Source organism: Piliocolobus tephrosceles, chromosome 9 (assembly GCF_002776525.5).
Source record: "Piliocolobus tephrosceles isolate RC106 chromosome 9, ASM277652v3, whole genome shotgun sequence".
Taxonomy (NCBI): Eukaryota; Metazoa; Chordata; class Mammalia; order Primates; family Cercopithecidae; genus Piliocolobus; species Piliocolobus tephrosceles.
This window is the reverse complement of record NC_045442.1, coordinates 13,718,319-13,728,775: the sequence shown is the minus strand read 5'-3', so window position 1 is coordinate 13,728,775 and position 10,457 is coordinate 13,718,319. Positions and strand designations below refer to the sequence as shown.

Below are 10,457 nucleotides of genomic sequence, written 5' to 3'. Positions count from 1 at the left end.
TCTACAGGATCCTTTCGGCTATGATAATCTCTAAGACTTTCCTTGTTTTCTATGACCTTGAGTGTTTTGAGGAATACTGGGATGATATTTTGTAGGATGTCCTGCTATTATACTGGAATTTATCTGATATTTTTTCCACAATAAGAACGAGGTTATGGGTTATTGGGAGGAAGACCCCAGAGATGAAATACACCCCCCAACTTTTTTTTAATATGAGACAGACTCTCACTCTGTTGCCTAGGCTGGAGTGCGGTGGCACGATGGCTCACTGCAGCCTTGAGCTCCTGGGATCAAATCAAGCAATTTTCCCACCTCAGCCTCCCGAATAGCAAGGACTACAGGTGTGCCACTACACCTGGCTAATTTTTAAAACGTTTTGTAGAGATGGGATCTTGCTATGTGTCCCAGGCTGTTCTTGAACTCCTGGCTTCAAGTGATCCTCCAACCTCAGCCTCCCAAAGTACTGGAATTACATGTGTAAGCCACTGTGCCAGGCCTAAAATGCCATTTTCATCATATCATGATTGATGATGTTGACTTTTGACTGTCCATGTTGGCCTTGATCTCCCAGCTGAAATGGTGTTTGTCAGGTTTCTCCACTGAAAAGTTACCCTTTTGTTTCCTCCTTTCATACTATGTCCTTTGGAAGGAAGTCACTAGGTCCAGCCTATACCTAAGAAGCAGGGACTTATGCTAAAAGTACGTTTTTGTTTTTTGTTTTTTTCCCTCATTAAGTCATTGTTTTAATGGGCCTCAAAATTCTGTGACAGATGTTTTGGTCAAGTTTCCATTAAAAAGTACTGATTTTAAAAACTAATAACTTAAACCTGCTACATGTGAAAAAAAAAAAAGCAGTGGTCCATAAAACATTCTCCTTTCTTTCTGAGGGATTTATGGTGCATTGTTATCATTAACCATTATTTTACTATTAAACTTAAATGGCCAATTGAAACAAACAGTTCTGAGACCGTTCTTCCACCACAGATTAAGATTGGGGTGGCAGGTATTAGGGATAATATTCATTTGGCCCTCTGAGCTTTCTGGGCAGACTTGGTGACCTTGACACCTCCAGCAGCCTTCTTGTTCATTGCTTTGATGACACCCATGACAACTATCTGTCTCACATCACAAACAGCAAAATAACCCGGAGGAGGATAGTTTGAGAAGCTCTCAACACACATGGGCTCATCAGGAACCATATCAACAATGGCAGCATCACCAGCCTTCAAGCCTTTAGGGCCATCTTCCAGCTTCTTACCAGAACAACGATCAATCTTTTCCTTCAGCTCAGCAAACTTGCATGCAACGTGAGCTGTGTGACAATCCAGTATAGGGGCATAGCCTGCACTGATTTGGCTGGGTGGCTCAGGATAATCACCTGAGCAGTGAAACTGGCTGCGTCCATTGGTGGATCATTTTTGCCGTCACCAGCAACGTTGCCACGACAAATATCTTTGACAGACACATTCTTGACATTGAGGCCTGCCTTGTCCCCAGGAAGAGCTTCACGCAGAGCTTCATGGTGCACTTCAACAGACTTTAATTCACTTGCAATGTTGATTGGAGGAAAAAAATATGGAATGCTTCATAAATTTGTGTGTCATCCTTGCGTCAGGGCCATGCTAATCTTCTCTGTATTGTTCCCATTTTAGTATATGTGCTGCCGAAGCCAGTGTAAAACTACTTCTTAAATAGACTCCCAACCAGTCCTAGAATTGTCAGCTTACTCCTTCACTCCATTCCCAGCAGTACCCGGTGCTGCTGATTGGCGTGACGTCCTGAGATTCTGAGGTGCAGGTTGTGTGGCCTCCTGGCTTCTCCACTGTTGGCTCACAATTAGGCTTCCTTGTATCTTCTGAGTGTGATTCAGTTTCCTGATTTCCCAGTTCTGGATTTTCGTTGCTGCTGGCTTCTCAGATTTCCTTGTCTTTGTGACTTTATGCTAGTTTTTGTACCTTTTGTGTATGTGTGTGTGATTTTGGTGGGAGTACTGGAGGGAGTAGAGGTGTGGCAATTTTAAAAACAAATTATTTGGCCAGGTGCAGTGGCTCATGCCCATAATCCCAGCACTTTGGGAGGCTGAGACCGGCAGATCACCTGAGGTCAGGAGTTCGAGACCAGCCTGGCCAACATGGCGAAACTCTGTCTCTACTGAAAATACAAAAAAATTAGCCAGGTATAGTGGCATGCGCCTGTAATTCCAGCTACTCTGGAGGTTGAGGCATGGGAATTGCTTGAACTCAGGAGGCAGAGGTTGCAGTGAGCCAAGATTGCGCCACTGCACCCCAGCCTGGGTGACAGAGCTAGACTCCTTCTGAAAAAAACAAAACCAAACTCCAAAAAACAAAACCAAAACAACAACACAAAACCCCAAATTCTTTGATTTTGCTTCCTTAAAGAGGCAGAGCTTAATTTCTCTTTCCTTGTGTGTAAGGCTTTACATAGTGTCTTGCCTCTAATGAGTGGAATATGGCAGAAATGATGGTTTCTCACTTCTGAGATTAGGCCATAAAAGGACTGTGGCTTCCGTCTTGCACCTGTGTTCTTGCTCTGTCAGATCACTTACTTTGGGGAAAGCCAGCAGCCATCAGGCTGCTGTATGTGGGAAGGTCACAGGGTGAAGAACTGAAGCCTCCAGCCGATGACCAGCAAGAAACTGAGGCTGCCAACAACCAGATGAGTGAGCTTTGTGTTGGATTCTCCAGTCCCAGCTGAGCCTGGAAGATTCTTTAAGCTGAGGCATTCCCAGATTTATGATAATCAGAAACTGTGGGATAATATTAACTGAGAGAGTAAATGTTTGTTTTTTCAAACTGCTAAGTTTGGGGTTAATTTATTACAAAGCCATAGATAACTAACCTAAGAGATAAATCACAAACAGAGACTTTTATAAGTGTTACTATGGCCTATGGTTATTTACCATTATGAATTTTTGAGAACTCAAATAAAGATATGAGTATATATATATTTCTAGGCCAGGCGCAGTGGCTCATGCCTGTAATCCCAGCACTTTGGGAGGCCGAGGCAGGTGGATCACCTGAGGTCAGGAGTTTGAGACCAGTCTGGCCAACAAGGTGAAACCTCGTCTCTACTAAAAATACAGAAAAATATCCAGGCGTGGTGGTAGGCAACTGTGATCTCAGCTACTTGGGAGGCTGAGGCAGGAGAATCACTTGAACTCGGGAGGCAGCTGAGATTGTGTCACTGCACTCCAGCCTGAGGCAACAAGAGTGAAACTCCGTCTCAAAAAAAATTCAAAAAAAATTTCATATTTTGAAATAATTTTAGATTTACAGAAAGGTTGCAAAGATAGTAGAGAGGATTTCCATATGTCCCTTACCCAATTTATACCATTGTTAACATCTTACATTATCATGTCACATTTGTCAAAACAGAGAAACTGACTTTGGTTAGTTTCATTAACCAAACTATATAGTTCATTAATCCAACTCCACATTTTATTTGGTTTTACCAGTTTTTCTATTCATATCTTCTTCCTGTTCCAATCCAGGGCAGTGCATTATATTTAGTTTTCACATCTCCCCAGTCTCCTGATCTGTGACCGTTTCTCAGTCTTGACTTGTTTTTCATGACCTTGACAGAGATCTGAACCCTACTGAAAGTATTTTTATTTGGTAGATTGTGTTTCTTTGACTGTGACCGTGCTAGGAAACTGAACCACAGAGATGCAGGCTTTATATGAGTTAGGACACTTTTCCAATTTGACAATTAGTTTTACATTCATCTGTGCTATTGTTTGGTTGTCTGCCTTTCCCACTAGCTTGGAAGAGCCATGAAAGTAGGGGCCATGTTTGTTTTGGAAACAGAATGATGTCTAGCACTTAGTACTTGCTCCATAAATATATGTTAATGAATAAATGGATAGTTAATGATCTATGAATATTTTTAATAAACCGGTGAGTTGCAGTGTTCCTCAGTGGACTTAGAATTTTGCCTTAATAATAGTAAGTTTTAAGCAAATAGTAATTATATGCCAGAGCAACTGCCAACTACTTTCTCTGCAATAGCTAAATAAATATGTACTGAATTCCATTACATAAAGTGAAGATTACAAAATTCTTTCTGAGGGACAATGCTTCGTTTCCCCTAGATGGGGAAGTCTTACTGCCTAGGAATTATTCCTTTTTATTAAGGAATTTACTGCTACCTAGGAATTATTCCTTTTTATTAAGCCCAGTGCATTTGGAGGAAAGAAAGCTGTTGGACTGGGCATAGCAGCTGTTCTCTGGGAAATAGCAGTGTGTAAATATAGCAGATCTGTGTGCCAAGGAGGGAAACGAGAAATTAAATCAGGGTTCTCAGGAGCAATGAATGTAGAGAAAAACATCACAAGTTAACAGCATGGGGGAAGCAAATATAAATTCCCAAGACCTACCTCTGCCTCTTTGAAACTTAAAGTCTAAGTTCTGAAAACCTTACTCTAATTAAATACAACTTCACTTGAATTCAGTGCAAAACTTTCACCATCTCTTAACATTTGAATTTAAAAATTGTATGCTTTAGTATTACTACCTACTCATATTATTATTGGCATTTTAATGAAAATGCTAAGTGCAAAACATTTGTTGGCCTTTTTTTACGGTGGGAAGAGGTGGAGAGGGTGATGGCACCATCTGGGAAGATGGCGGAGATGAATCTTAATGGAATTTGGGAAATGAGAAAAGCTGAGTTGGTGATGTCTATGTCTGACAACAGTGATGCATTCCAGTGGCAGCTCAACCAACATGACTATTAAAGGCTTTATGTGGTGGTTTATGTATTATTTAGAAATCATAATACATTGGAATTGGACTTTTGGCACCTCTCCCAGATGAAATTCCCTGAGTGTTAATCTTATACAAGACACAGAAGGAATTCAATTTTGGGCCCATGTATTTGTCTAAATGCAACAAGTGACAATTTGTGTGTGTGTGTGTGTGTTTTTTTGTGTGTGTAGGGAAAAATAAAAATATGTTTCAGAATAAAATACAGAAAAAGTCATCAAAGTAAAAATTCAGGACTGAGACTCTGGAATATATTTTGCTGGTGGCAGCATAGCCTGATAAATCAGGGCTGTTTGTTTACTTTCTTTATAATTGATTTGCCATATTTTTCAGCAAGCCACAAAAAGTTCAGTTTAAAATATATCTGTTAGTATCTACAACCTTCTATGGAAAGAAATTACTTGTGTCCATCTTTCAAATTATTTGCCCTCATGAAATTTTCATGGCCTTACCTCCAGATTGCTTTTCCAAAAGAGGGACTCATTCATTTATTCATCCATTGTTTATAAATGCCGTGCATTGGATCTGAAATATAATGGCATTTTATTCATCTTTGTTAAATGAAGAAACGTCTGCATGCATATAACATCATTCTAAACGTATTTCCTAAGGCGTGGCCGCTTGAGATGGCTAATTTCCTTTCATTATCTGTTCTCCCTTTCTTTGGTATTATAATAACGGAACTTTTAACTTGGTTCTGTCTTTAAAAGGCAGGGGCTTGCCCTTTCTTTCCACCTTTACCCCTTATAAGGCATTGGGCCATTGTGGACAGCTGAAGGCAGTCCTCTGGAGATGGCAGAGCCACAGATGGGAGATGCTTTGATCCCTGCATAACACTGTGGAGCAGAGCCTCCCTCCAGCCCCACACTCTGCAGCTGTACCATTATGTGAGCGAGAAACAAACTTCCACCATGTTTAAGCCATTGTTATTTGGAGGTGCCTCTTATACAGCACACAAGTTCATCTTTTAGCCATGTAATTCTCAAGGCATTAGTTCTAGAAGGGGTGAGAAGAGTAGTCCTCCAGTAACCAGAATATGGAAAATTCCATGAGAAAGTCCAATAAATGCTCTGAGGGTGTGGAGGAGGGAGAGTTCACATTTATTTGGAGAACAAATTAGAATTGCATTAGAAACTACAACATCTGAATTTTGAGAGCAGCATTACTCTAGAGTCTGAAGGGCATGGATATTATTATTCATGGAATCCTAACTGTCTAGCTTATTTTGTCTGGCTGTCTGTCACAGCATTGCTACCTACAGGCTTATGAATAAGGCACAGTCCAGAGAGTCTCAGGGGGTCAGTGTGGACTCAGTCCCCACCAGAACAGGGAGGCTGTGTGAGCTTTCTCTGAGTAAATGAATTATGATCCTCACAAATTATTAATATCAAGGTGGGTCAAGAATGTGGGCTTTGGAGTCAGATACAGTTTCACATTCTACCTCTACCACTTACCAGCTGTGAGACTGAGCAGAATATTGAAGTAATTGAGATTTGGCCTGCTTGAGTTCAAATCTCTTTTCCACCACTTAGGAACTATGTGACCAAGGCAATTTGTTTAACCTCTCTATGACCTGATTTCCTCATGCGTAAAATGTAGATAATAAAAATACCTTCTTCACAGAGTTGTTGGGATGATTAAGTGCAAACTCCTTATAGTATTAAGTCATGAAGATGTGTTTAATACTTAGTATGTGCCCGGCAATCATGTGTGCACACACACACATTTATATTTTTATTTCATATTTGTAAACAGAATAGTTAATACTTAGTATTACCTGTTGTTATTAATGACCTAACTTCCTGGCATTTCAGTTTACTCATGTATAAAACAGAGGTGATAGTATCTGAATGACTCTTTGTCCTCATTTGTAAAATAATATCCACTCTCAGAGTTGTAAGATTATGTCTATAAAGCACATACACAATTCCTGGTACCTAGCAGGGTCAATAAATTACACAACTTTTGAAGTAGATCTCTACAAAAATTTCCTTACATTAAGGGAGGAGACCACCCCTCATATTGTCTTATGCCCAATTTCTGCCTCCAGAGAAAGAAGTAAAAACTAAAAGGCAGAAATGGAATCCATAGGCAGACAGTCTAGCACCTTGCTGTGGTAGTTAAAGATCAACCCTTGACCTAGCTGCTTGTGTTATCTATAGATTTCAGACATTGTGTGGAAAAGCATCATGAAAATCCCTGTCCTATTCTGTTCCATTCTGATTACCGGTGCATGCAGCCCCCAGTGACGTACCCACTGCTTGCTCAGTCAGTCACACGACCCTCTCGTGCGGACCCCCTTAGAGTTGTAAGCCCTTAAAAGGGACAGGAGTTGCTCACTCAGGGAGCTCGGTTTTTGGAGATGTGAGTCTGCCGATGTACCCAGCTGAATAAAGCCGTTTCCTTTCACAACTCGGTGTCTGAGGGGTTTTTGTCTGTGGCTTGTCCTGCTACAACATCCTATGTCATTTTTATTTATTCATTTATTTTGAGACATGGTCTCACTCTGTTGCCCAGGTTGGAGTACAATAGTGTGACTGTAGTTCACTGTAGCCTTGAACTCCAGGGCGCGAAGGACCCTCTCGAGTAGCTGGGACTACAGACGTGCACCACCGTACCCAGCTAATTTTTGTACTTTTTTTTTTTTTTTTTTTTTTTTTGTAGAGATGGGATCTTGCTGTGTTGCCTGGGCTGGTCTTGAAATCCTGGCCTCCAGCTGTTACTGGTGGAGGGTGACCAATCAGAGGCTGAAGTGAAATTACAAAGTTACACATAAAGACTTGGCCTGCAACCAGTCTGACTGGTTGCAGGAGGGGACCAATCAGAGATACTTTCATGTTTCATCTGCAAGGCAGAAAAGTGGGGGGTGGGTTTGCAAAGAGAGTAGCCTTTGATCCTTTTGTTACTTGGTTGTGGAGATATGGAGTTTTCGTTTTGATTCCATTCTAGGAATTCAGCACAAATTGGCTATAGGTTCCCTGCCTCCAGACCCTATTCTCCTGCCTCAAAGCTGTCTTCCTGAACTGGCCTCTCAAAGTGCTGGGATTATAGGCGTGAGCTACTGCACCTGGCTCCTATGTTATTTTAAGGGAAATAAAGAGTTATGTGCAGTTTTGTTAAACGCAGTCTTGTGGGGGGATGGGCATATGTAAAATGCTACGTATTCAGCCTAACGCCCTGCTGCATTAGCTGTCTTTTTAAGGATGCTGTGAAAAAGATATGGAGAATTACAGCTGGTGCTGGGGAGAGCAAATAGGAACAGCTACCATTTATTGGGGCCACCTACGCGGTTCACCAAAGCCCTTGAAAGTGCCTGTGTCCCTTCTGACAGTCAAGGAAAGTGGGGTTCAGAGAAGGTCACACACCTGTCCTTGGGGAGTTAGTGCACACCCTCCCTGGGAGTCCTATTCTGGCTTAAATGCCAGTAATAGGGCCAGGAGCCAGGCTGAGCTTGGAATATCTTCCCCAGGACCTCCTGCTCCTGCCTCTCACAGTCCAAGAAGGTGCTCACCCAAAGACCTTGGAACCCATGGCAGCCCCTCCAGAGCTCTGCCCATCTGGTCATTTCTCAACCCTTTGGGGAAAAAATACCCACCTCCCTCCTCAGTGAGAATGGGAGAACTCCTGCCACGGTGTCTCCCAGTGTGGGAGCACCTGCCCAGGCTTGTGTGTCATTGTGAGCGTGGAGATGGCAGCAGGGGGCCAGAGTCACCCGCACATCCAGGAGGCTTCAGAAGCACTGACCCACAGTGGGTCCGCCCTAGAGGTAAGGGGTTAAAGAAGAGGAGAAACGGCAGGACCAGTGCTTGAGGCTGGCTGCCTGGGAGGCTGGGAGAAGCCTCCTGGGGTTAATTCTGTGAGTTTTGTCAAGAAGGGGCTGGAAAGGGGAGTTGGAGGCTTCCTTCCCCTGAGAGAGTGCAGGCTGAAGAGGTGGACCTCAAGGAATGGGGCCAGGGCCCTGCCCAGCCGGAACAAGGAAGGGGGTGACTCAGATCTGGTCCTTTTTGCTCCTGCCAGGACAGTGACTGCTGCTGGGCCTAACTCTTGTCATGGTTACCTTATCACATTCCAAATCACAGCCAGGCTGTGTTCTACCTGCAGGGTGAAAAAACCAGTGAGGTCCCAAGAGAGCCAGAAAACAGATTAGGGCCCTGCACACTGAATGGCGGACAGCAATGGCATGTCATAAGGTCCCAGGTGCCCCAGACTGTGGGGTGGCACCAGCAAGACCTTGTTGGTTGCTTTGGGTGACTTCGCAACTGATGAGGCAGAGGCAAGATGGGACCCTCAGAACCCACCCCTCAGGGGCTGTCACCTATGGCAGGGCCTTGGGTGCTTCCAGTGGCAAGGGGAGGATACTTTCTCATCTGTTCTCTCTAGAGTGGTACACATTTCTGTAGACGTGGGTGTACAAGGAATGTAATTTTCTGTTTTCTATTATTGAATTTCTGATCTCTAGCCTTCATTTATGTGATACAGGAAAATGCGATCTGGTCACTAACATTTGAAATAAAATCAGTGACTTCAATCATATTCATCTTGAAGGCCAGGCACTCTAGGGGTGGCTGCTGAGCTGGGGCAGAGCTTTCACAAATGCCACTGCGGCAGCCTTCCTGGCTCTCTTGTGGTCTTGGTCCTACCTCAGCCTCCTGCCCTGGTTATGTCACTGGGCCCTCACCGGCACTGTCTGTGGTGTCTGTGGTCCTCCACAGACAGCTCAATGGCCCCTAAATGCCAGACCCTTGCCTACTGTTCTGCATTCTCCCCTTCCTGGATGCTAGGTGTGGGGAAGCCATGGGTGTGGGGAAGCTTCGGTTCTTTTCCTTGCCTTTCTGGGTCTTTGGAAGGGTTGTGACCGGCTGCGAGCCCCCACTCAGTTCTAACAACCCTTGCTGCCATCTCTGTGTTGTTATTTCTTGGCCTTTGTGATGCAAGGGACAAAGTTGAAGCTACCCTTGCCCAGGCTGGGAGAAGATGGAGGGCTCAGCTCAAGTAGGCAGAGAGGCAGATTCTCTGTTCCTCTGCCTTTTGTTCTGTTCAGGCCCTCAGTGGATTGAATGGTGCCCACCCACACTGGGGATGGCCATCTGCTTTCCTCAGTCTACCCATTCAAATGCTCATCTCTTCTAGAAACAGCCTGACAGACACACCCAGAATAACACTGAACCAAATACCTGGGCACCCTATGGGCCATGCTAGTTGACACAATGATTACACCCCAGTAAGAGGTTTCGTAGCACATCATTCAGCCACATTATCTAGAGTTCAGCTGATTTGCCACACCACATACTCTTTACCCAGAATATGCTCTAGAAAAAGACATTTGAAGTTCCCCTCAGCCCAGACTGGAAAATATCATAAAATAGGACTTCTTTGGGGGCTTTGTACTTTACCTCAATGTTCTTTTTTTTTTTTTTTTTTGAGACAGAGTCTTGCTCTGTCACCTAGGCTAGAGTCCAGTGGTATGATCTTGGCTCACTGCAACCTCTGCCTCCAGGGTTCGAGTGATTCTCCTGTCTCAGCCTTCCGAGTAGCTGGGACTACAGGCGTCTGCCATCACACCTGGCTAATTTTTGTATTTTTAGTAGAGACGGGGTTTCACCATGTTGGCCAGGCCAGTCTTGAACTCCTGACCTCAGGTGATCTGCCCACGCTGGCCTCCCTCAGGGTTGG

The 10,457-nt window shown here is 43.7% G+C and overlaps 1 non-coding gene and 1 pseudogene across 1 annotated transcript; both read right to left on the bottom strand.

Annotated features, from left to right (window-relative positions):
* Positions 1 to 1,019: 1,019 nt before the first annotated feature.
* Positions 1,020 to 8,315, bottom strand: LOC111550737 (annotated as a pseudogene).
* On the bottom strand, positions 1,570 to 1,681 carry LOC111550833. Its single transcript, XR_002734184.1, has one exon. It is a non-coding gene; the product is annotated as a U6 spliceosomal RNA (small nuclear RNA).
* Positions 8,316 to 10,457: the final 2,142 nt, after the last annotated feature.